Below are 26,569 nucleotides of genomic sequence, written 5' to 3' on the forward strand. Positions count from 1 at the left end.
GCTGCTAATGATGAGTTGGCTGTGTGCATGTAGTTATTTTGCTGTTGTGAGACTCGCTTGCGTGTGTGTTTTGCTTGGCAGTAATGTAAAGGTCACCCAGCTCCAGAAATTGTGTCTATGTGTGCATGTGTGTGTCATAGCCACAAAAACACATCATGAACTATAATCAGTGTGTATGTGTATGATGCAGTTGCTTCTTCCCTATCTATCTATCTATCTATCTATCTATCTATCTATCTATCTATCTATCTATCTATCTATCTATCTATCTATCTATCTATCTATCTATCTATCTATCTATCTTCTTTTTCATGAAAGGTAATGCAGCTGTGTGACATACTGTAATTACAAAAGTATCAAATATATTGACATGTTAACTACTCATGTAGCTTACCTTTAAACAAGCCTTTCTAATAAGTTCCATAAACCTCGCCATTGGACAAAAGTAGTTTCATATTTCTACAGCTGTTGTCTATTTGACAATTTGAAGGAGAAGTGTTAAAAATAGCTCAGATGTTCTCCTTTTCCATTCAGAAGTACAGTGTTTTTATTTATTTTTGGCTTTGTTTGAAACACTTGCATTGGACATCTAGAGGTTGGATTTCTCCGTTTGAAGTACTTTGTTTCAGATATTTCTTCTCATAAATAAAAACAGACTCAGATGACAGTAAAAGCATAGAGTAATAAATAAATGTGGATAGCACTAACTCTGCTAAAACAATGAGTTTATATTGAAATCTCTTCTTTTGTTTGCAGAATTTGGCAAATCTGAGCACAGTTTGAGATTGAGATCTCCTATGAAACTCGAAAGGAGACAAATGAGATTACCTGTGCCTTTTTCCTCAGGAGATAAACCAGGGCGTTTAAGCCATTTGCTCTTCTTTTATTCCCATATCTACAACAATTGAGATATTAAATATTCTCTTATGGGCAGAGAAGCATTTTGTGTACTAATAAACTCAGTTCACAGTGAATTAACTCAGCAGTTTTGAGGTTTATGTTGAGTTAGAGGAGGTGTGGAGGAGAGCGGCAGAAGGGGAGAGGTAGATGCAGATAGAAACTAATGAAAGGAAGAGGCAGGAATGAACAACAATCTGTCAGCTCACTGACACTGTAGGAAATTATATCTGGGAGAGAAAAGAACGTACTGTTCGGCGATACTTCACAAACAGAATGGGTTATACTGTATTCCTCTGTGTTTTTAAATATTTAATTTTGTTATCTAGGAGAAACAGTTAAGATTCCAAAGACGTCTCACTTGTGATTTGTCATTTTAAAGGGTAACATCATATTCAAAACAGTCCGGAGGTCCCAACCCTCTTCCAATCTCCTAACCTTATTACCACATATTATGGAGCTTTAACATTGATGGAAGAACATTATTTGCCAGTACAGAGAGAGCAACATCACTGTGGTTATTTAGAGGACTGATCTCCTTTCATTTTCCCCCATCAAACCCTCTGTGACCCAACGCTGTGATTGTGTTTGTGATGCGGGCATGTCTGTCTCTGTCTCATTCAAGCATTGTGCAGACTGCAAACCATCTCATCTGGTGTTTGGGAGCAGCCAAAGTCAGAGCACAACAGTTGCATCACTTTTGCAGCTATACTCTTAAAAGTAAGGTTCTTTATTGGCATCAGTTGTTCCATTAAGTACCTTTAACATCCATGGAACTTTTCCATCACACAATAGGTTCTTTACAGTGGATAACAGTTCTTTATATTATTCAAATGTTCTTCACACTTAGAAAAAAATGGTCCTTTTTAAGAACTGTTCACTGAAAGTTTCCTTGGAGAACCCAAAATTGTTCTTCTATGGAATCACTGTGAAAAAAAGTTTTTTTTGGAACCGTTTATCCTGTCGTATTCACTAAAAATAGATGTTTCTGTAAATTTGCAAGCAATCATGGCAGCAGTAATTTATCAATTGATAAAGAAGTGATGGAGAAGAGTGTTGTAGTCAATCGCACACTAGCCGAGGCTAGTTTAAAATGTCTGCTGCTGTCTACGTGATTTGACAATTTGAAGAAGGAAACGTGTTAAAATAGCTCAGACGTTCTCCTTTTCCATGCAAGAGTAGAGTGCTTTAGGGTTTTATCGTTTTTTCGAAACACTTGTGATGGGCAGAGTTTGAAGCTTGACGTTTTAAGTAGTTTGTCTCAGATGTTTTTCCTAACATTTTTTAAGAAGACATACATAATGGACTTAGATGATTGTTGACATACAATAAGAGTATAGAGTAATAAATAAATGTGAATAGCATGGATCATTTCAGCTTGGGAGAAATTTATACTGAAATCACCTTCTTTTGGTTGCCCATTCTTATTTATTTATAAAATTCGTTTATAAAAATAGATGTTTGTGTAATTCATCAATTGATTATGCAATGATGAGGAACAGCGTTGTTGTCAAGCGCATATTCAGCATTTTTGGGAACCAATGGTGTGCCATAAATTCTTCAAGAAGGCACTACAGAAGGCATCTGTCTTGAATTATGGTCTGCAAAGTTCTAGGTTTGGCAAAAGTTTCTCACCTAGTTGTGAAGGTCTGGAGACTAAGATTATGGTCTAACTTGTCTAAACAGTCCAAACCTCAAACAAAGAGGCAGTCGGGCGGTCCACTGAACTGGAGTCAGTCATTCTGCTGAATTAGAGAAAGGACACAGCCAAAGCCATCCCAATCCGAAGGTGGCTGCAGTATCTTCATCATCACCATCATGATCCTTAAATTAACAATTGGCTTCCTGAGTTTCTGTTTTTAGCAACTCTGTTTGCCTTATTCATACGAAAAAAGCCAGCGAGGTGCCTCGAGGCTGACACCCATTGACTTACCAACCACTTCTGCTAAAATTTCCCCAAATGAGTCAGACAGTCATATGCCTACATCCGTGGCTTTGCACAGATGTAAGAAGGATTCCTAATGAGGAGTATTTTAATAAATCGAGAACCTCACATGTGACATTACATTGTGAAAATGAGACAGATATACAGTGTGACCTTTTTAATTTCTCAATATATTCATCCACACATTTCAGTCAGCAGGTACTCAACCTAATGTCAATTTAAAACCTTTTTTCTCTTCTAAGTTTTGCAGTATGAAATAACTGTGCAATTAAAGTGGAGGGGGATTGGGCCCATCAAGCTCCAAAACAGACAAAAAGTGCCACAAAGGGACTATAAAATCTTGTATATTAAAACTTAGTGAATGGAAAACATAGTCCATTCAACTTTTCGCTGAATTGCTCAGATTGACTACTTTTATTGTCTGTTTTGGAGATTGATGGTTGTAGTCCCCATCTATTTTCGTTGTATATGAAACAGTATCCTGGACTCGGTTTTGAATCATAAGGGGAAAATGAGTAAATGATGCCAAAATACTTATTTTGGGCTGAAATATTCCTTTACCGTTGATATATATTTCCATGACAAAATTCTGTATGATTTTTTTAACTTTTTTTAAACCCTTTTATGCTCACAGAGAGTATGTTTAAACAACAATGATGCACTAAAAATGTACGTTTTTGACAAAGTTGCTAAAACGATCCATTCGTACGAATCCATGAAAATGGCTAAAAACGCTGTGTTTTGCATGCCAGGCCAGTAGATGGCGATGTCACTTTGTAAACACTGCGCACATAATAGACTGACTGTGTAATATATGCGTGTGACTGTTTGTCACAAATTAGCATTTTTGTAGTTTAATTCTCTGAAATGCACTCTGAAACCTGTTTTCGAATGTTTGCGTTTACAGGCTCTCAAAACATTTGTTGTTATGTAAATAAATGTATGCATTTATTTGAGAAATACAAATAAATGCATACAGGCAATATTGTAAATTTAGCCATTTCTCCAGTCTTCAGTGTCACATGATCCTTCAGAAATAATAATATGCTGATTTGCTGCTCAAGAAACAGCTTTTCTTTTTTCACTTTTTTCCCCCCAACTTTTGTATCATTAGAAATGTCTTTACTGTTACTTTTGTTCAATTTAATGCATCATTGCTGAAGAAGAAAAAAACAACAACCAAAACTTACTGACCACAAACATTTGAACTCCTGGCACATTCAAGTTGAAAAGCTGAGAATAGAACTAGGAAGTGGAACCATTTCTACTTTTGCTAATTCTTCTGAAACATCTAAAGCTGAAAGGAAACAGAAAGCCCTTATGACATTTCCATATGAATTAAGTGAGTAATGTCTTTCTGTAGCCTTTCACCTTTAGATCTATGAAATGACTGTAATAGTGTAGATGGCTGAGTTGAAAACAGAAATAGGAATTGGAACCATTTCTACTTTTGCTAATTCTTCTAAATCATCTAAAGATGAAAGGAAAGCCCTTATGACATCATACTCACGTAAGTCATATGCCACATGTGTCAGTCACAGTGACAGTCCAACCTTGACCTTTACCTGACTGTGTACATGCACTCTGCCAGAAAGACGTCTCTAACACCCTTCTGTGATTTTGGCAGGTTTTCTCCAGAACAACACACTGATACGTGCCTCAATCCTCATATTTAGAAGTTTTGCGGTACTGATAGATATTTTTATATTCTATGCATTTAAAGCTTTTATTTTTTATATACTCTATATCATCGTATTGAATTAAATAGCATTTGTCTTTCATTCTAGATGAATGCTTTTTTTCCACTAAGCTCATTTGCAATGCATTCTGAAATTGCTTAGTCCTTAAAGGATATGAATTTTATTCCTTTCATTTTCTGTGCTGAAATCTTGGTACGCAACATGACACGCATCGTCATAACGTGGCTAAAATACATAATTCCGTCTATATGTCTTTTCAAACATCAATATCCTCTCTGGATTGGTACAGGGGCATTGTGTTTCACTGTCAGTTGGCCTGAAAGTGGCCATCAGCATTAGCAGACAGTATTAGCTGTCAGGAGCCGTAGACAGAAGTGACCAGCAGCTGTCAGACTGAAGCACAGACAGGCAGACAGACAGACAGATGGCTGGGGTAAAGCCTGCAACGTGCCCGTTTTAGTTCCCTCACTCACAGACACACAAAGAACTGGCCGGTATAAAGAATGCATGACCACTCAAGGGATTTACTGCCCTTTGGGGCGACTGAAAATGCCAGATTAATGCATCTTTTCCATCTTAATGCTCCTTTAATAATCAATGTTTTGTAGGTTTTTTTGGTTTTGCATAACAATGGCTGTTATTTAGTTGAAGCTCCGGGGATCAGATTTCTAGTTGATGAATCTGGTGCAGCTGCATTGAGCTTTTAGCTAAGATCAGTATATATATAAGAACATAATATTCTGGTCCCTATATTGTTCAAAGGTTTGGGGTCACTAAGATTTGTAACTGTTTTTGAAAGAACATTTTGCGCTCACATATTACGACTGCATTTATTTGATCAAATACAGAAAAATTGTAATATTGTGAATTACTATTATTTCTCAATATTTTAATATATTTTAAAATGTAATTTATTCCTGTGATGGAAAAACTGAATATTCAGCAGCCTTTACTCCAGTCTTCAGTGTCACATGATTCCTCAGAAATCATTTAAATATGCTGATTTAGTGCTAAATAAACTTTTTTTTTTCTTGTTATTAATGTTGAAAACAGTTATTATTTTTTTGTGAAAACTGATATGTTTTTTAGGATTCTTTGATGAAAGATCAAAAGAACAGCATTTATATGAAACTGTATTTTTAAAGAAATTAACACTTTTTACAAGGATGCATTAAATTGACTTACATTGTTATTACAAAAATTACAATTTCATATAAATACAAATTTATAAATGTTGTATAATATTTTGTATACAACTTTCAGTGTTCAATAGCAATGCAAAAATTATATATATTACATTTATTTATTCAATAACATAAATAAATATTGGGTAAAATTGGGTGCCATTTAAGCTAGATTTGATCTTTTTTGATAGTTTTTAGTACCTAATTAAATTTTCATTTTGCATCCATTCACCATCTTGGCTAAACATTTAATTGATGTCTTTGCAGCGCATTCTGGATTCTACAAAAGATACATGAGATAATTGCAAAATGACAATATCTCATTTTTTATTCAGAACAGCAATCCAGGGTATGCTTAAAATGCCTAAAATTGTTGCCTAGCTGGCCAGAACTTTTTCCCCCCTGAACACAGCTCTTGAGCTAGAAAGTGGTTCCCAATAATAAAAGGGCCAAACAAAGCCATGTCAAACACTAAGGCCAGCTCTGTGTGCTCAGCCCTGTCACATTCCCATGTGCAGAGTAAACATGATATTTTGTTGTTTTTAATCAAAATCCAACGTTAAGTCAATGTCAGATTGACGTCAAATACTGACGTCAACCCGATTTTCATTTTCAACCAAAATGCAACGTCTGGCCAACGTCAACCTGATGTTATATAGACATCCGGTGCCTGCTGGGATAGGACGAAGATCTTGCTGAGCAAGATATTTAAAGTTGAAATATTTATACATAGGAAACAAATGGTATAGAAACAAGTTTAACTCAGAAATTGTTACTCGAGTTCCCAAACGATTACAAAGAAATGGCAAGTAGCATTGAATGAAACATGAAATTTGGAAAATCCTATGGTTATTTTACTCAGAAAGTTGGCAAAGATGTCAATGAATGTGCATGTGCACCAAATAGTCGAAGACTAGAATATTCGAAGACTCAAAAGAGGTCAAAATAAATGAGGAGAAGCATGAAAATATTCTGTCTGCAAATCACATATATTCTTGTCCCAGCAGGATTAGATTTGTCACAGGATGCCCAGGTTAACCACAAAACAATAGGTAATTGGCTTCATCAGTTTTTCTTGTGTGAGAAAAAGAGGTCATGTTCAATTTCAGATGGGAAATCTGAAATCACAAAGTACGTCTGCGCGACACAAATTTCCATTGGCATAGGGCTTGCAGGAAAAGTCTTGTTGTCAAGTAATCCATTATATCCGATTGAGATGTCTGTTATAGAAGATTGCACAGGATGTTTTCTTCATTCATGTGCCAGGGAACACTTGCCAAGCATTGACAGAAATTTCTGAACATAATTGCTGGGATCTTTCTGTTTTTCATTGATCAATGTTGGCAGACACAATACATGAACTTCTCTGTCCATTGTAATGAAAGCCAGTGGTCTTCACTCTAAGTAAACCGTTCATCGTTTACTTATTCCAAATGGGTGGTTTAAAATGTTTATTTGTTCTCTAAGATTGATCAGAAGCAATTAATAAAGTGTGTGAGTCATTGGCTGAGGTTTCACTGCAGTCAATGACTGGATCTGTATGTTAATGTTAGAGAAACTTTCACAGTCATGCTGCAGTTTCTGCAAAGAACAGTCCAGAGCTTTTACTTGTTAGCAGAAACATAGATGCCCTGGTTTTAAAACTTCATTGATCTGTGAATGGACAGTAATCATTTAACGCTTGCTTTTATTTGAAGCTATTGGCAGCACACCTCACTCATAATTGGTTTTCTTCATTGGTTGTTTAACAAAAGTCAGTCTAAGATGAAAAAAGGGAGCTTCAGTAGTGTCTCTGAAAAAGCAAGCCAAGCTCAAACTGTTGATGGAAATGAGAAAAGACTTGTGGGATTGCAAAAGTGCAGTCTTACAACTGCCTGGAAGTGTTTTGGAAGGAGTACATGGTAATCTTGGACCTTGCAGATGGTTCGCAGATTTTGAGAAAAGCTATTTTGTTTTTGCAGGATTACATGCAAATAACTCACATTGTAATAAAATGGCACTAAAATACAAAAACATTTATTCGGTATGCTATTTTGGTGGAAATATTGTAGATTCCTGCTAAACAATGTTTTAGGGAACTGAAGGACTTTGGGGGGTTTTCAGTGAAGGATTCTTGTCAAAAAGGTGTTTTTAATTTTTAAATATGTTCATTAAAAATACCAGGTTATTGTAAAGTAACCATACGTTTATAGAGATGTAATATGGTAATGAGGAACCAGTTTTTTTTACCTATTGTTTGGTTACCATATTGTCTAAAAACAGAGACCACAGTTAAACAACTGAAGATTTATGGTGAATTTTCATTAGGTTGGGGATCAGTGTGTTCCGGTCAGATCCGCAGTCCTGTGAGAGTTTGTCTAACCATCTTCTCCCCATAAACATCGGGATTTTGTTCCCTCTGGAGATTTTCTTGTATGCATGTTCCCGTTAATGGACATTGTTCTCATATTCCCACAGACAAACACGTACACAGTCCCAAGGTCAAAATGTGTGAGATATTCAGTGTATGATTCCAGAATTGTGGGTTTACTAAAATATAAACAAATAAACAGCTGCAGACTGCTGTAGTAGAGAGAGGAGAAACTGAACACTCACATTTTTTCATAGTTTGTCTACTGAACACGCATGTATAAATTCAGCCAAAGAAGCAAAATCTTGATGTCATTATCAGGTTTTATTGGTGTTTTGAAATTATTTATTATTGAAACAAAGGTATGCATGACATATGAGTTCTGGCAATATGACAAGCCGATAATGAACCGATAAATGGACCAACTCTATACTGTTTTGTCTAAAGCTTTAAAATAAATATTTTTTTGAAAAACATTAAAATTTAACAATGTTTGTAAATAAAATAAATGTTTTGCATAAAAATAAGTGCATTTAAAGAGTAACTTTTTGATATCTGTTTTTTTATTCAAATTTTTTACACTACAAAAAAAGAGAGATATGATAAAAAAAAAGAGTATTAATAATGCATTTCTATTCAGCAGACTGCAGGGAATATTTAATTCATGAACCTCATCAATAAACTCCTTTATGCCAGACAGAGAGGCTGTGCGAGAGGACAAGCCCGTCTCCGTCATCAGAAGACCAGTCATCAGCCCACATAAGAACACACACACACACACACACACACACACACACACTCACTCATTCACACACAGAGACGCGCCCCACTCAACACCCAACTCCTCACCTCTGCTATTAGCTTGTTAGCCCATTAGCCTCATCAGTTGTTTGACATGATAATAGAGGAAAAGAGTGAGGCTTTTCTAAATCGTACAAAAGGAAATTATGCAAACGCCAAAATTGAGTGCAGCTCCAACCGCAGAGACATTAGATTTCATTCACCTCTCTGTGTATGCTAACACTTTATTAGCTGTAATTATACACACAAGGTTGTTATGTAGCCTTTTCATCATGATTAGGCCTATTTTATACAAAGCAAACAGGAAATTTTATTTTTTGCATTTTCTAATGAAAATGTGAGCGATGCTTACACAAGCTAAACTTTTAAGTTGCTACTGTGTTGTGAATGGTTGCCAGAATGTTGTTTTGCGGTTGCTAGAGGATTTTGGATGATTGCTAGGTGGTTATTTACCAAGCACTGCTAATGAGAATAGCAAACAAATATATTTTTTAATCATATTTGGCATCTGCAGAGCATCCAGGACATTATTTTTGATTGAGAGATGGATAAAAGTTGTTTCTGTAGTATGTAATGGAAATTTTGTCTCTGATTATTGTGGTAAGAGTCTGTGTTTTCGAGCATTCCCTGCGTCCCTGTCGCAGCTGTTGGGTCTTCAGAGAGAAGTTTATAGATGGGAAACTTCAGTGACGCCCCACACAGACAGCAGACAGCACTAATATATCACAGAGCCTTAGACTTGGCATGGTGACAGAGTTTTACTCTTCTGTGTTCATGCTGCTCTGTATTCATAGCCTCATTCAAACCAGGTGCATTAGAACAGTCAAATCTCAAAAACAAGCATGTAGAAGGTCTTTGGACCCACTAATAAACAGCATCAATAAACACTGTGGAGTGGCCCTACTCTATAGGAGGCAGGTAACAAAAATCAGTATGTGAAACAGTACTCATTGTACAATGACAATTTCAAACTTTAGTATGCTGCATTGTCACATGACCTCATTACATTGCATATTTCATATGGTATGTATCGTGTTCATTTAGCATTTTTAGCACAATTTAGTGTAAAATTCTATGAATTCCTGTTTGTGGTCAATTTTTCTTTAATAATGTGACATATTTCTGAGTAGAAAAAGCTTAGGGCTAGATTGTGAGATGTTTGAATTCTGTTCCTTTCCAGAATGGATTTGGGCCTCTATAAATTTGCTAAATTGATGCCTAAAAATAGCTATTTGGCTGATATGTAATATAATCTTAAGGTTTAAAGGATGTCAGTGAAAACATAGTCATTTTTTAAATTTCATTAATTATTACAAAGACAAAAACACGTTTTGGACAACCTGGGCTCATTGGAAAAACGTGCCTGTACCTACATTTTTGCAGAAATCCAAAATGTACCGATACATAAAATTCACTGTAGTTTCCAGTTGAAATGAACACTAGAGGCAGTAAAACAGCAAAAACTCTTGTTTGTTTTCACACAAATTATCATTATGGGGTAGATTATCGATTAATACAGACTATTACAGTTTGACCTGAAACTCCATGATTTGTAAACTAATACAGTTTGATGTCTGCATCACTTTACCAGCTCCATGGCTTTTCTGATGTAGTAAACTTGCTCGGTAGCACACCTGATACAGCGTTACACTTGCGATGTGGGGTCTTGTCAAACAAGAGTCCCAATACAAGAGCTCAAAAAGTCATATAGTTTCTTGAGCAAATGCTTTTTAAATCTCAACTTTGCTTTGGTTAACACCATTGGTTAGGTTTAGGGTCTATTGGTTAGGTTTAGGGTAGGATTATGATAGTTGCTACACTATTTTGAAACGCGTCAGAGTGAAATGCTGCGATACATACAACAACCAAGATAATAAAACATTGATAGGTTTGTGTTTTTTTTTAGATAAAACTGAACAAACTTTTAGTGACAGTCAATAGAGATTTCATATTTAATGTGTCGTGAAATGTGCAATGTAAATCCATTTTGCAGAAATGTCACCACAGGCACCTTTTTCCATTTAAAAAATTGTGCACTCAAATGAAAAGATGCATTATGGAAGTAAATTGGGTCACTTTTGAATTCATCAGATTAGATATTTCTAGAAAAAAAATTGGATGATATTACTTGGAGTTCATTTTTGGAAATGAAAAGAAAATTGTCAATTGCACATTGCCCTCTGGGATACAGTATTCCAAGCAGTGTGTTAAAAGCTGCTGTATGTACTTTGGCAAATGCAGTATGTCACCTTGGGATTCGATGCATAGAGAAAATTTGCATACGCCACACAGTTTACATACTGAATGCTGCAGATATAATAAGAGTAGTGTGACAGTATACAATTCCAAACATAGCTTTAGTATGTGCTTATATGTATATGTTTGTGTGATGGCAGTACATCAGAGACTTCAGCTGGGTCTCACTTTGCTCAGCAGCCCTGCACTTGCTAAGCAGATGACGGTAGTCGAGCAGACTGCTAAAGCAGCACATCTGGAGTTAATCGTAACCCACACACTTACACACACTGCCACCTCCATGCTTATGACAACGTGGCAGTACTGCTTTTCTCACTGTGAAATTACTTTTACTGCATGCGACAACATGACAATATAACTTTATAGTCCAGCGACTTTTGCACAAGATACAACTAAAAACAACCTAGAATGCATAATTTATTAAACATAGTGAGGAGCAGCAGTATTTAACAAAATATTACCCAAATGCTGTGGAGTGACTGGAATCATCTAATCATTCTTTGAAGTAGTTAATTTACATGATTTATTCAAGTGAACTGATTCACTAGAAAGAATCAGACTTTCCAATGCAACATACGAGAGAGAGAGAAAGTGCAAAACTTGCCATTGGTCAGAAAAATCAATTATAGCAACCCAAATTCATCTCAAAGGTTAAGAGATTTGTTCAGATGCTCAAAAAATAAAAGTTGTGCGTTGGCATCTATGGTTCTATGAAGAACCGTTTCATTCATTCAACCTTTCATTGTACAAAAGGTTTTTTATAGTGGGTAAAGGATCTTTAGATTCTTAAATTGTTCTTCACACTAAGAAAAAAGTTGTTTTAAGAACGTTTTACTCTTAAAGAAGTAAAGGTTACTTCTTAGTCTTAAAGATAAAGGTTCTTTATGGGGATCAGTGGTTCCATGAAGAAACTTCAACATCTATGGGAACTTTTCTTTGCACAAAAGATTATTGATGGGTTCTTCAGATTTTTAAAATGTTCTCCTCAAATGGTTATTTTAAGAACTGTTCACTGAAAGGTCCTTTGAAGAACCCAAAATGGTTCTTCTGTGGCATTGCCAGAAGAGTGAACCAACAGAGTAGTGATTTCTGGGATATAGACTTATAAATTGCTTACTTATAGTTCTTGATTCTGTGTATTAAATTGGGAAAAGATAAATTATTGAAACCAAGCTCATCTCCAAAAATTGGAGAACAGAGTGTGCATGTCCCTGTTTGAACCATATTTGGGTCTCCGATGCTGTCAGCATTGAGAAACACCGTCATCTGAGTTATTTCTGAAGCTGTTTGAGGAAATTAGATGCAGGGACGGTATTTCAGAATCCTGTCTGGAGCTCAACATGTTCTGGCTCTGCCACTGTCTGAATCATTAATGAGGCCGCTGTGAGACAGAGAGCAAGAGAAAATAAGCCCTGACCTCTAAATATGACAAGAACAAGAGGATTACTTCTGCTACTCTTTTTGTGCTCTGCATGAGAGCCTTCTTCAGCAGATACAACATGTTCACCTCAAAATCAGATAATAAATCCTGAAGTAATCTTCTCAGGGTTATAAAGGATAATGGCGAGATAAGGCTTAGAAATTTGAGGGTTTATAGTGAGAATTAGTTGGCATCTTGATTCTGAGCCTAATGTTAGCCAAGTTTGCTGAGTTAAACTATGCTAATACTAAAGTTTTGTGTCAGAGTTTTTCAAAGAAATTAATACTTTTTATTCAGTGAGGACTTTAACTTTCAGAATCCTGAAAAACAAAATTTCACAAATATCAAACGACATTTAACATTAATGTTAATAATAAGAATGTTTATTGAGCAAGTCAGCATATTAGAATGATATAATGATAAATATTAAATTAAATAGATGTTTTTAATTATATAGAACTATTTATCATCAACTATTTTCAATACTGAGCTTATGGCAATGCATTCTGGGTTTGCCTGTTGCGTGTTGCAATATGATATACCCAATGCTGCTTGACATTTTTATTAAAATTATAAATATATATTTGAATTTTGCCAAAAGTAAATGAGTGTATGACTAATTATCAGTATCCAACAGAAGTGTATATTTTTAACACGCTTTGCCATATTTACTTGTTTTTTTTTTAGGGCAGCAGTTTTGCTGTGTAATATTTTGAATAGTCAAGAGTGCATCTACGATGCTGTCTAGATAGATAGGAACCTCCCGTCTGCTTTGAAAGAATGAGGTCACACTGAGAAAAAAGACCAATTGAGATGGATGTCTCCTCAGTTTAAAGTCCAGTGCTGCTCTTTGATTTGAATAGAAGAGTGAATAGAAGAAAAACAAAACTTACTCAAAGGAAATGGTATCACACTCACACACACACAAACAGCACATATCACGTATATGTGCTGAGGCAGCAAGTAAAAAATCTTCACTGACAGGCATGATATTGATATCTCGATGGGCACAAATGTGAATATTCTAGTCTGGCAGCTCGTTGCGCCCCTCCTTCTCTGAAAGATTTCATCTAAAATCATAAACACTCATATAAAGCACCCTTTATGATTTCATGCCTGCATGTCTGGCTGTCAGACAGTCACTTAAATGAACGTCAGGTGTTGGGCCGACTGCCCCTTTTTGCAGATATGTGATTCCCAGTCTTGTGGCGGACAGATACACACTTATAATTCCAGCTCTCAGCAACTGTTTAGAAGTTAAATTTTTAATGCTTTGTTCCTGGATGGTGTCCCCTGGCTCACGATTTTAATCTCTTGAACAGAATGTTGTTGTGGGAAGGTCTGGTGATCTCGTAGACTCATGAAAAGCAGAATCTTATTCCAACTGCTAACACTAGATGGCTTTGCGTTTGGGAAGGTGAGAGAAAATGGAAAGGAAGAGCGAGAGGGAGCGAGTTGTAGAGGAGATTGGTTAAAATTCACTAGAGGTCTTTTCCTCTCTGGTGACCAGATTTGTTGAGCTTTTATTTCAAATGCTATCTGAACTCATAAAGTAAACATATTTGGTCTTTGTGAAAGTTAATGTCAGTATGTCATAACATAAAATTAGCAGGGTCAGAGGTCAGACTGTGACATGATGTGATGATTGGCTTGGTTAAAACAAAAAAAGTAAAATAGGGGTCGAGTCCATAGATACAGTGGTGTGAAAAAGTGTTGGCCCCCTTCCTGATTTTTTTTTTTTTTTTTTTGCATGTTTGTCACACTTTAATGTTTCAGATCAAACAAATTTAAATATTAATCAAAGATAACACAAGTAAACACAACATGCAGTTTTTGAATGAAGTTTTTTTATTATGAAGGGAAAACAAAATCTAAACCCACATGGCTCTGTGAAAAAGTGCTTACCCCCTAAACCTAATAACTGGTTGGGCCACCCTTAGCAGCAACAACTGCAATCTAGCGTTTGCGATAACTTGCAATGAGTCTGTTACAGCGCTGTGGAGGAATTTTGGTCCACTCATCTTGGCAGAATTGTTGTAATTCAGCCACATTGGTAGGGTTTTTGAGCATGATCCGGCTTTTTAAGGTCATGCCACAGCATCTCAATAGGATTCAGGTCAGGACTTTGACTAGGCCACTCCAAAGTCTTCATTTTGTTTTTCTTCAGCCATTCAGAGGTGGATTTGATAGTGTGTTTTAGATCATTATCCTGCTGCAGAACCCAAGTTCGCTTCAGCTTGAGGTCACGAACAGATGGCCGGACATTGTCCTTCGGGATTTTTTGGTAGACAGCTGAATTCATGGTTCCATTTATCACAGCAAGTCGTCCAGGTCCTGAAGCAGCAAAACAGCCCCAGACCATCACACTACCACCACCATATTTTACTGTTGGTATGATGTTCTTTTTCTGAAATGCTGTGTTACATTTACGCCAGATGTAATGGGACACACACCTTCCAAAAAGTTCAACTTTTGTCTCGTCAGTCCACAGAGTATTTTCCCAAAAGTCTTGGGGATCATCAAGATGTTTTCTGGCAAAACTGAGACGAGCCTTTATGTTCTTTTTGCTCAGCAGCGGTTTTCGTCTTGGAACTCTGTCATGCAGGCCATGCAAGCACTTTTTCACACAGGGCCATATGGGTTTGGATTTAGTTTTCCCTTCATAAAAAAACCCTTCATTTAAAAACTGCATGTTGTGTTTACTTGTGTTATCTTTGATTAATATTTAAATTTGTTTGATGATCTGAAACATTAAAGTGTGACAAACATGCAAAAAAATCAGGAAGGGGGCCACACTTTTTCACACCACTGTAGCTCTATCTAGGTATTTCCATGTCAATGTGTGAGTCCATTTGAATTCCTCATGCACTTTTTTTCTTTATTATTCATTTAAAATATTTATATTTTTTAAAAGCTGTATGAATATATGCATGTATGTATGTATCAAAATAGAAAAATTTTAAATGGTAATAATATTTCACAGGAATAGTTTTTTTTACAATTTTTGTCATCAAATAAATGCAGCTGGGTTGAGCATGGTATTTATATTTTCTAATACTATTTACTATGTATACCACTATAATATTAAGTAAATAAATTAAATGTTAAAGTAAATATAATAAATCTCAATTATTTATTTTCAGTATATTTTCTAGTGTATATATTAATATTATATAAAATAAATATTAAAAATAGATACATGTAATTTAAATATTACATAATAATACAACAGCCAAAAATTTTAACATTATATTGATTAATAAATTTAAATATGTTTTTAAACTTTAGTATTAACAATACTACTCTTGTAGTATTTAGTATTGTTTTTGAGGATTGTATCAATATTTACTTTTACATTTATCATAATATTTTCGATACAGTTTTATAAAGAAAACATTTTATGTTTACTTTGTTTTATACAAGTAACTAAAGCAAACATAATATTTACTTTTATAATATATACTCTAAAACTCTGCAAGTAGAAAAGATAAGTGAAGAATAGTGCCTTACCATGTTGGTCAGACAGCCAGTTTATTCCAGTTTTTTCCACAATAAATGAGCACTGCCTTTCCCACCTAGAAGCCAAACTAATGTTTTGTAAGTATTTGCTTATCTTGAAAAATGCAAATGCGGCATGGATGAAGTGAGCAGTATTATGGCATAACAGGGCAATAGTGTCCTTCATTTCTATTATTACCAGTACACCTGCCTGAGAGGTTTCAGTTTCAGTTATATCATAAGCTAAAACTAATCCGTCTCCTCCTCTGTTTCGGGTACAGGAAGGACTTTGGGTTTGGTCATGGACGAGCAGGCTGGCAGCGCAGGCAACAGCCCTCAGCACGGCCGCGGATCGGCCAGGCAGGACGTTCTCCGCTGCGGTTGGCTCCGGAAGCAAGGAGGCTTCGTGAAGACCTGGCACACGCGCTGGTTCGTCCTGCGAGGAGACCAGCTGTACTACTACAAAGATGAGGACGAGACCAAAGCTTTGGTGAGTTGAGATTTGATCATTTACTCACTCATTTTTAAGACTGACAGTTGGCGTCTTTACATGCAAACATACGCAGATGTGCACATTAAGTTGTTTAAAGTCTACCAGTTCATTCACACGCAACTATCACGACATTCTCCGAGTTCAAATCTCATGCCAAGATGCAAACAAGAGAGGTGAGGACAGAGTGACCTGCTTTTTACCTCACTGAATGATGACTTGTCACGGTTCTTCATCTAACAATGGAGATTTTTATCCTCGAGGTCATGCAGCTGGTCTGGAGTAGGTGGACAAATGTGTTTACAATGGAATCAGGCAGGAATTTGAGAAGGTTCCATAAATCTGCCTTAAAAGCATCCCGTCTTGTGCCTCTGCTGAGAGGAAGACGTGGGTTCTTTGCCCACAGGAATATTAAAGATTTATACCTTTATGTCCAAGTTTTAAGATTCGTCTCCTCTGTATCTTTGAAGTTCCATGTTCAGCTTTAAATTTCATGTTTAATGCACTGTTTGAGCTTGTCGCAGGTTTCGTCAGCAGTCAGATATTGGATTTCAAGGGTAGGCTGCTTGTTCATGCAGGATTTTCGTTGACAAAGGTATCAAAGGACACTGAATACGACTTTTGAAGGAAACTTTTTTTTTTTTTTTTGAAGGCTTTGAAGTTCTTCAGACGACTATATTTGAGGTTTTTAAAATACTTAGTGAAGGATAGATGGTGTGACGCTCTTCTAGAATCCACTGACAAATATTTACACAAATATGAGACAGTCTTCTATCAAAATACTAACATCTGCTCTACTTTGAGTAGTTCTGTTAGAATAACCCTTGCAATGACATTCATATAAATAATGCAATAACTCTGGAAGTATTAGAAGTAAATATTATAATAAATAATATAAACAGAGTTGTTTTAATCACATTATAAATATTTTGTCTAATATTATTTACTATGTATAGCTTTAACAGATGAAGTGTGTAAATCTTAATTCACAAAGTATGTAAGTCTTAGTGATTTATTATTATTATATATTTGTATTATAATGATCATATCTGCTTTATAATATTTGCATGATTATGTATACACACACACACTTTAGTCTTAAGTTATTGTTATTGTAGACAGAATAAAGAGGGATTTATCATAAAATATAATATACTTCATTTTGCACAGTAAACATTTTATTACCTTATTTTCTAGCAATATTGACTGTATGTATCTAACTTTATGATATTATTAGGTATAATATATGAATACATATTGATGATTTGTTATTGTATTTCTTTAAAATAACCATATCTGCTTTATGGTTATAATATTTGCATTATAATATTCACTTTTATACACTTTAGTATTAATAATACTTCAGTATAAATGTTTTAAGAAGTTATTTTTAATCATAATATGTATTATTATTATTATAAGTGTTTATACTTCATATTTACTCCATATTTACAAATGCATACACGCATATGAATACAATGTAATGTAATGCTATATAATTTTTAATATAGTATTATAAATATACTTATTATAGTATATATATATATATATATATATATATATATATATATATATATATATATATATGACATATTTATTTCGGGGAATAATATATTGCATATTTCGGGGAAGTCGTGGCCTAATGGTTAGAGAGTCGGACTCGTAATCCAAAGGTTGTGGGTTCGAGTCTCGGGCCGGCAGGGATTGTAGGTGGGGGGAGTGAATGTCCGGCGCTCTCTCCACCCTCAATACCACGACTGAGGTGCCCTTGAGCAAGGCACCGAACCCCCAACTGCTCCCCGGGCGCTGCAGCATAAATGGCTGCCCACTGCACTGTTCACGGTGTGTGTGTGTTCACTGCTGTGTGTGTGCACGATGGATGGGGTAAATTCCGAGTATGGGTCACCATACTTGGCAGTATGTCACTTCACGTTTATAAATAATACATATTTACTTCATAATATAATAAAGTTTAATGTATTATAGTATTTATAATTTAAATTTAAATTACAAATTCAAATGAATTTATAACAATAATCTTAAGTCGCTGGGGTATATTTGTAGCAATAGCCAAAAATACATTGTATGGGTCAAAATTATACATTTTTCTTTTATGCCAAAAATCTTTAAGTAATTAAGTAAAGATCATGTTCCATGTAAATTTCCTACTGAAAATATATCAAAACTTAATTTTTGATTAGCTATATGCATTGCTAAGAATTTTGCTAAGAAAATGGCGATTTTTTTCAATATTTAGATTTTTTTGCACCCTCAGATTCCAGATTTTCAAATAGTTGTATCTCGGCCAAATATTATCCTATCATAACAAACCACACATCAATGGGAAGCTTATTTATTCAGCTTTCAGATGATGTATAAATCTCAATTTCGAAAAATTGACCCTTATGACTGGTTTTGTGGTCCAGGGTCACATATTTGTATTATGATACTTATTTGTATAATACTATATATAAAGATTATAATAAATAAATCCCTCTGCCGTATCTTTGTAGAACAAGCTGTGTGAAGTGTTTGGTTTATTTACGTTTAGTGGAAGCTGAGGTTTGCGTGAATCGACTTGTTTGTCTGTAACCTATTGTACAAAGTTCTATTGTACATAAGCTGCCATTCAAAGTCTCTAAAGCAGCTTGTGGGTCAAGTGTACAAACATTTCTGTCAAACTAGTTGAATTATTGACTGATTTCCATTCATGTGTTGTCTGTGGGTTAATCCCTTACTGTGTCTGGACTGGCGCTTTTCGAGAGTGTATTGTGTGTGTGTTTACATCTTTGCACACGTGGGTGTGTGTGTGTGCTATGAGTGAGAAAGCAACAGAAGGTCAGGTGAACTCAGACATGCTTTGCCATGACAAAGCAAGTGCATGAATGCAAAACACCACAGCCTAAATCAAGCCCATGTGCCTAAGGATGAACTAGACCAGTTCATAAGACCTCTGAAGACCTGCGAACATCAAAACTATATACTTTTTAGGATATACTTTTTGATCTGCTTTTTGTTCCAGAGGCACTGCTGAGTATTTGAAGAGCGAATGGAAAGGCATATATGAGTCAGTGACTGTTATGACAGGCTGTTGTTGACACAATAACCAGACATTCAAACATAAAAGAGCCACTTTTGCTTTTTCTTTGCATATTGTTTAATCATTGGCATAAACTATTCCATATGTGCAGAACTAGTCAAAATACTTCCATGGATGTGTGCTGGTCTCAGAGGTCTCTATGGCAACGGTTTGCAGTGTTACAGGGAAAACCACTGACAGCACAGCAGACAGAAGATTCAAATCATATTTTGACTGTCTGTGCTGAGACAGAGAGAGAGGGAAGTATATCTGCTCTGTATTCTGCAACCGTCTAATGACAAACAGACAATTGTTCACTGCTTAACAAACAGGCTATCTCAAAGTTCTGCAACCAGCCAGCCATCGCTTTCCAGTTGGAACCATTGATACAGCATCCATCCATCATCTATCTATCAATTTATCTATCCATCTGTCCGTCCATCGATCCATCATTCATCCATCTATCATCCATCTAACTATACATCCATCCGCCTATCTATCATCCGTCTATCTATCCATCCATCCATCATCTATCTTATCTATCAATTTATCTATCAATCTGTCCATCCATCTATCATCCGTTTAACTATCTATCCATCCATCTATCTATCAATTTATCCATCCATCCATCCTTCCATCCATCCATCCATCCATCTATCATTCGTCTAAATATCCATCCATCAATCTATCCATCAATCTATCTATCCATCCATCGTAAATTTTATAGTTTATTTTATTAAATAATACATTTTATTATATGTATTGCTTTAAAATGACTATTAAATACTTTTATTACTTTTATTCAGCAAGGATGCACTAAATCCATCCACCCATATTTTTTTTGTAAATGTTATTTGGTTTTATTATAATACATTTTATTATATTTATTGCATTAAAATTATTTTTTCTTCTTTGCACATTGACTATAAACTTTTATTATTAATTTATATACACTACTGATCCAAGTTTGGGGTCAGTAAGATTTTTATATATATATATATATATATATATACATACATACATACATATAAATTTGTTAATACTTTTATTCAACAAGGATGCATCAAATAGATCAAATTTGAATTTGATTTGAATATTATATTATTTTTAATTATTTTAAATTTTATAATATAATATCATTTACATTTTTTTATTATCTTTATTCTGTCTGTCTATGCATTATAATAATATTTAAACATCTGAATATATATTGTATTACAAAAAGATAATCAACACACTTTTTATGGGTTATATTATGTTTTATTATGAAGTAAAGTAAGTTTGTATTTTACTAATTACTATTATTTATGAAAAGATGAATTACAATGTGTATTATATTTCTTTAAAATATAAGGCAGAAAGCGTTTCCCAAGATTGCATTTTTACTTGATTAAAAGACACATGATTAAACACAATGGCTTGTACTGTTGAAATGCTGCTGTCATTCAGCTTCTGCATTCGAATATAATTAAATGGTGATATTTAGTCTTTTGGCAGCTTTCACAAGATCCAGCATGACTTCAGTTCAGCATCTTGACAGAATCAAACAGGAAGGAAAATGCTCCTGTCTGATAGCAATGGCTTCAAAGCCTTTGAACGATCTACATATGTGCAAACTTTTAAAGTCAGAGCTGCTTTTTATCTTCTAAATGCAGTAGTTTTGTGAAAGTCGGCACAGGGTGTTTATGTGAGAAAAGTTTGTAAAAACACCTTCGCCTTATAAGACCTCTCTCTTCGCTTTGCTTCCCTGTGCATGAAAAATGACACTAAAAGGTTGAACGTTCCTAAAAAATCTTCCCATGGTGCACCTCTTTTTGACATGCACAAACAAAGCAATATATTTCTAGACATCTCAACAAAAATACAACATGACACTGAATGTCTGAAAATATGCATCACCCACATTTTGAATCGCATTTAAACACATCTTATATTTGCATAAGCATCACAGCATGTCATTTTCATTGGCCACGATTTAGCCCAAGCTTTCCAAACATATTCTGTCTCCGTCCATCTCTCCAGCCTACACACCGAAGGTTAAGAGCTGGACGGCAAACGGAAAGAACAACCACCGCCCCACAATGCATCTGTTGATCTGCTCGGTTTTATGAAAGAGATCCCTTATGCTCTTCAAGACTTGGAATATTACAGCCTGCCAGTAAAGACAATACAAGATCTCTCAGTGAAGTGAACACAGATGCATATTTTGAAGCGCTTGTGTCCACTGCTAATGTGTGAGGAGTGTCTTATAATGACCCTTAACAGGCGGTTTTTGATACTTTTAGAATTCCTGTATTTGGTGATTGTCTAACCTTCACATGCTAACACCATCCTTCATCAGGTCTAGGAGCTGAATACTCAATAGGTATGATATGGAAACACAGGCAGTCATTTGCTAATGTGCTTATATGTAAATTCACAATCCTGACCATTTTGACCCATTTTTGCACCAGTGGAGTTTGGGGGTGAATTTTTTTCAGAATACCAAATATTATGCTTAAGCATTTCCCATTATTAGTATCAAATGATACATAGAGAAAATGTAAGTTATTTTCTATTTTATTATAAATTTTAATATATTTACTTTTTATTATAGTCAATTTTATTGTTTATTGCATTATTATTTAAATTTTTAAGTGAAAATTTATTATAAACCTTTATTATTGATTTTCATATACTACCATTCAAAAGTTTGGGGTCAGTAATTTTGTTTAAAATTAATACTTCTTAAATTGATCAAAAGTGACAGTAAACATTTATAGTGTTACAGGAATATTTCTATTTAAAATAAATTCTCACTTTTGAATATAAGAGACTTTTTTTACAAACATTTTACAGATATTTTATAATAGCATATACTATATATTTGTTATTGTATTGTTTTTACTATAGTATATATTTATTATATTCAATATAATATAATATATTATTTAAAATATAAAATCAACTTTATTTTATTTTATATGTATTTAAATGTGTATTGTATTAAAACAGATAATCAACATACATAAATTAGTAATTCATATTTATTTTTACTGTTTACTTTTCTAAGAGACTGACATTTTCAATCAGAAACAAACTTTTGAATCGTAGTGCAAGTTCTGTTAATTTTTATACTATATTAGATTTACTATAACAAAATGCAATAAAACATTATAATATAATAATTAAAATATAATCTTTTTTATTTTATTGTTTATTTATTACACTGTAAAAAAAAAAAAGTTGAGCCAACTTAAAAGTTTAAGGCAACCAGCTTCAGCAGATTTTTGAGTTTTCTCAACTTCTTGTTTTAAGTTTATACAACAAAAAGTTTAAATTTCCTAAAAAAAAATAAGTTGAGAAAACTCAAAAATCTGCTGAAGCTGGTTGCCTTAAACTTTTAAGTTGGCTCAACTTTTTTTTTTTCAGTATATAAACTATATTTACATATATCTAAAATACCTTTTGTTTGTTTGTTTAGAAGATAGTTGCCATTTTGTTTTGATACCTACAAATTATTTGTTACGCCTGAAATTATATCTAATTATAATAATTTCATCTAAATTTATAGAAATTGCTTGAAAAGAAGTTTACCATCCCTGAAAGTCATAATTCACACGCCAACTAGGGAGGGAGTGTTACAGCATAGCTGGATAATTTTTTTCAAAAAAGTTTTTTTTTCTAGATATGACCCTTTTAAAGAAAACAATACAGTATATTTAGATCCTGCGTCTCTCTTTTTTCTCAAATAAAGGCGAGCAGCGAACCAAAGACATGTGCATTAATCCCAACTATCTCACCTACAGCATGTTCCTCGCTGCTTTTATTTCTCTACCACACAAACAACCAGGTGAGTTTGTTTTAGAGATGGAAAACTTGTCTGTAAGTAGGGCACCCAGAGAGTTTGTGGTGTTTGCACAGAGCCCATAATCTCCCCGAACTGTCACACAGCGAACAGAAACCATAACCAATGCGTTGCAACACCGGAACCAGAAAAAGAATAAGAATGAGAAAAAAAGTGATACCAAAGTTATATCACACATGCGAAGCAAAAAACACTGTCAGAATAAATCAGAAAATTCATCAGTTTGTAGTTGAGGAAGGCAGTGAAGTGTAATTAAGACGTCCCAGAATGCAACAGAGCCACGAGAGGTGATGAAGCACTATCATTAAAGTAGCTGTTAATTAGCATCTTCATTCAAAGCGATGGCTCCATTAGTTACCTGCCTCATTAGCTTAATTGCTGTCTCTCATTTCGGTGCATGAACATCTGCCTCCTAATGTTCCCTAAGGAGACGTGGCCTTGTGACTTCACACACACACACACACTCGGACAGGATCATATTCTCAGAGTATGTGCCTGCTTCTGGCCATTTAGAGTTATTGAACTTGACATAGAGAGGGGCTTTGTGCACTTGCGTCAACGGCGTTAAGTTAAGCATGCGGGGTTCGTCACAACAGTGCGGTGTCGTGTGCGTCTGTCACGTTTGGAATGCACAGAGCGGCTGCTGACAGGGTCAGAGGTCATCTGCTGCCGTGCAGAGAGGGGCATTAGTGAGCAGGGAACCAACGCATGTGGGTTCATTTTATGCACTCGAGTACAGATAAATGTTCATAAAGGGGGTTTTGTTTAGCTGTATGATTTGCATGATTATTGTAATTCAGTTGAAAGTATAATAATTGGATATGCTGGGATGACACTGAGGTCGGAATGCCTGTTTTAGGATCAGTGAACCTTTTAAAATAAAGCTGGCAAAATGTATTTTATTTAATTTTTTATATTTAATTTTTTTAATATATTTTGTCATTTTACCTTTAAAAATATTTGTATTTTATTTTGGGGATTTTTGTGTGATATATAACACAGACTGTTAAGTTAGGATTTTTTTTTTTTTTGTCTGTCTCAGTCATGAAAATTTGGTGGAAAATCTGACAAAATATAATAATATTTTATAAATTTAACTTTTTAAAAATAGATTTGATTAAGTTATCTTTGATCATTATGTTTAATTTATATTTACTAATATTGTTCTTAAAAATAAATATGAAAATGTTTGTATCATTTAGATCTCATTAATAGAAAGTAACATTTCATGCCATTTGTACCTTAATCATGAAAATTGTGGAAAATTCAGTTATCTTCATTACATTTAATTTGTATTTATATAAAAAAGTTATGGGCATTTTGTGGCAAATCTTACATTATGTAATATAATAATAATAATAATATATATATATATCTATATATGTACACACACAAATATTTATATTACATTTATATTTCCTCTTTTTTTAAGTCGCTTTGGATAAAAGTGTCTGTTATATGACTAAATGTAAATATTGTAAATGTTAATATTTAATTATAATAATATGACATTTAAGAATAATATTTCCTTTTATTTTACTTTTTTTTGTGTCGTTCAGTTTTTGTAAACAAAAATTCAAAATGATGAATTAAGTATTTATATGAAATCGATAGTTTGCACCCCATTGCAACAGTATTTGTACAATCCTACAGCGCTAAACTTGTCTTGAGCACACAAGTATACAATATGCAATCAAATCCCTGATTATATGCGCAGCAGCATCTGTATTCAGGAGCTTATTCACTGATGTGTCCTAAATGACCTGCTGAGCCACTGTTTCCTCTAGCACGTCCTGTTCCACTGTAGACATCAGATGTCGTCTGGGGAGCGGAGCACCTTTCGCTGCTCGCTAAATGAAGTCTGAGGTATTAGTTACAAAGCAGGATGAAAAACAATGTTGAAAATAATCTGTTTGCAAGGCATGTTTAAAGAGAACAGGCAGTGTCAGCTAAAATTAATCACTGGTATGAAAAGAGGGTGTATAGACACCTGAAATGTTAATTTATACAGGATACGAGCCAATAACTTAAAAATCAGAAGGGAATTTGCTTTCATTGAGAAAATGTGCTGATCTACATGCAGTTTTTTGGGTAAGGTTATGGCTCATTATTTTTGCTAATCGATACTGTGGCTCAAAACACTTCGCCTTTAAATCTAAAAATTGATCAGGACTTTCACTCTGAAACGCTTTAATCTTGTTCTCTGTCCTTCAATACGTGTCAGACCAGGACTTTGGCAAATTTAGGAGACATCCAGACAGATTGAAGGTTTATGTAAGTATCTCTCAGTCTCTCTCCTTCAGTTCTCCTCTGTGGATTTGTGACAGGTGATCTCTCTTTATCCGCTCTATCAGTTGTAGTTAAGAATAGAGTCCAGTCTGAATATCTTCTCTCTCTCAGGCATTAGATATGACAGTAATTAGTATTCTGAGCAGACTGAGGTTATGGCTGTAACTTTTATGTCTTATATCTGTAATATTCTTTATGTCCTCTGTGCTCACACTTCTTAAATCTTGTCGGCATCCATCCTCCAGTGAACAAAATGTGTGGCACTATAACTTTACTGCACGGTGTATAATCACCATAAAAGTATTCCTTTTTAATGAGTCTCATCTGATTGGACTGTAAAACAACAGTAAACACAATAGGTAATTAAAAAGGCAATATTTCAGGCTGCAGAACAGATTTGGAGAAATTTAGCATTACCTCGCTTGCTCATCAATGGATCCTCTGCAGTGAATGGGTGCCGTCAGAATGAGAGTCCAAACAGCTGATAAAAACATCACAATAATCCACAAGCAATCCACACCACTCTAGTCCACCAATTAAAGTCTTGTCAAAAGATGTCAAATCCATAATTAATGTTTTTAAGCTTCCAGCCCATAATATTGCTTTCTCAAAGGAAAAAATCATCTTGTCTGATTCAGGAGAGAAATATGCACAGATCACAAAACAGTAAAAACAGTCGAAAACTAAACAGATTTATTGTTGGATTTTGATGTGAGATTTTTTTATTTTTTTTTTACTGAAGGAAGTGTTATAATTGCATTGTATTTTAGCCAGAAACAATGATTTAAAGTTAAAACACCTTAATCTTTTCAC

This window comes from Barbus barbus (genome assembly GCF_936440315.1).
Source record: "Barbus barbus genome assembly, chromosome: 43".
NCBI lineage: Eukaryota > Metazoa > Chordata > Actinopteri > Cypriniformes > Cyprinidae > Barbus > Barbus barbus.